Genomic DNA, 2,418 nt, shown 5'->3' with positions numbered 1-2,418 from the left:
CAAATAGCTACTCACATTTCACAACAGCTCAGGGTACCAAACTAACAACTATTATTTTCTCCCCTTTTTTTAAGGAATAGAGATTGAGAAAGCAAAGCTAAAGGAAGTTGACAGCAAAGATCAAAGTTAGATTTGAGAATTTCTAACGTTAATTCTATATTCAGCCCACTAATCTGCAATGCTATTCACTAGAGAAGTTGAACAAAAATCTGTAATACATTTCACAAACTTATAAGTATAAACCATTATAACTTCCAAAAAACTTGAAAAAAATTTACAAATTTGTTTTGATTTTTTTTTCCACACTAAAAGCTCCAGTCCTATCAAGTTTCAGGTTTATAACTAACTTCTCTTGAGTAATGTGAGTGCAAACAGATGCTAGAGGGATTTTTGTCAGAGTGAGAAAATTAACTTTTTTTTCATTCTCATGTAAGTACAATAAAAAGAAAACCTTCTAAATTGATTTTGGCCAAACTTCTCAAAATATTTACCTTTAGGCTTAGAAGAAAAGAAGAAAATTTTAACTCAAGGGATTTTTTGATGAAATTATAAGCTACTGAGATATATATTCAAGCCCTAAATCACTTACACCTTTAAATTCAGTGTTTACTAACACAAAGCTTGATATTTTTAAGTAGTATTTTTATTGATCTCAGAAATGACAAAAATGAAAAGAGAAAATAGCAAACTAGCAAAATCAAAAGCAAATTTGAGCTAACATGAAGTTTTTACAAAATAGTATAATATAACTAGTTTTGAGAAAGGTCATAGGACTGAGGGAAAGTCTGAATTTTTAAGTGAAATACCATTTTATTCTACTAGAAATATATGCTAAAAAAGTAAATCATTAGTCAATTTTCATTCAGTAACTCAAAAATTTCTTAAATATTAGTCACTGAGAGCAAAACATTGGAAAAGATACAGAAAAGCTCTAAATCATAGATCATTTACTCTGATACAAGCTTTGCTGAGCAGAGGATATTGGGAATGTGGGTTAAAAATGGAACAACCATACTTTTAAAGATTAAATAACTATAAAGTATTGTATTCACAGATCCATGAACAATGAAATTGAAAAGGACTTCAAAGGCACTCAGTTCAGTGTTTTTTAATACAGCGTTCTTGGCATTTTGTCTAGGTCATTATTATATTCCCTTTTTTATGGGTTAGGAAACTAAGGCTTTATAAAGCTACAAGAAATCGACAGACAATGTGAAATTATTTGATGGGCAGAGCCACCTTTAACATAACAAATGTTTAGCACTCCTGGTGGTCTTATGAAATGCCCAAAATATCTCACCAGTCATGGAGAAAACTACAACAAACAATGAAACAAAAATATGACCTCCTTATGTCCAGATGTTCCTATGGAACAGACCGCTCCCAAGTTGAAAATTATTAAAGTTGGTCCAAATTCCTCTTTCACAGATAAGAAAACTGAAGGTCAGAAAACTGGACTTTTCTAAATGACTTAATCACCCCCCCCAAAAGATTGATTATGCTCTTTTATTTAGATACTACTATACTTAATGGTTTTTTCCAGAAAAAAAATATTTATATACATGTATATATACATATATACATATATATATATATATATATATATATATATATATTATATATATATATATATATATATATATATATATATATATATATACATTTTTCAAAATTCCCAGTTATCAGGATTAGGGTTAATTAGCCATCACTCTACTTTTTTTCTTTTTTCAAATTTACCAAAAAATAAGAAATGAATAATAAACAATAAATATTGACAAATGAATCAAAGAAGAGAATTCTTTAATATTTTTATCATTTCATTTTTTGTTTCATCATAATAAGTGTACTCTTTCATCCCCATCCCTTATTTCCCCCTTCCCTTCCACCTACCTCCCCTCTTGTAACCATCAGTTTGTTCTCTATAGTAAAGAATCTATTTCTGGTTTCTCACTCTCCCTCTCTCTCTCTCTTTCCCTCTCTCTACCTCTCTTTTCCTTTGCTTATTTGTTTTGTTTCTTAAATTCCACATATAACTGAAATTATATGGTATTTATCTTTCTCTGACTGACTTATTTTGCTTAGCATTGTACTTTCTAGCTCCACCCATGCTATTGCAAATGGCAAGATTTCATTCTTTTTATGGCTGAATAATATTCCATTCCATATATATCACACCTTCTTTTTCCATTCATCTATCAATAGACACTTGGGCTGCTTCCAAAGTTTGGCTATTGTAAATAATGTTGCAGTAAACATATGAGTGCATCTATTGCTTTGAATTAGTGTTGTGCAACTTTTTGGTAAATACCCAATAGTGCAATTCCTGAATCATAGGGTTGTTTTATTATTTTTTTTGAGGAACTTCCATACTGTTTTCCACAATGGCTGTACCAATATCTATTCCCACCAATAGTGCAA

The sequence above is a fragment of the Panthera leo genome, chromosome B4 (assembly GCF_018350215.1).
Source record: "Panthera leo isolate Ple1 chromosome B4, P.leo_Ple1_pat1.1, whole genome shotgun sequence".
Classification (NCBI taxonomy): Eukaryota; Metazoa; Chordata; class Mammalia; order Carnivora; family Felidae; genus Panthera; species Panthera leo.
Note: the sequence above shows the minus strand (reverse complement) of the source record.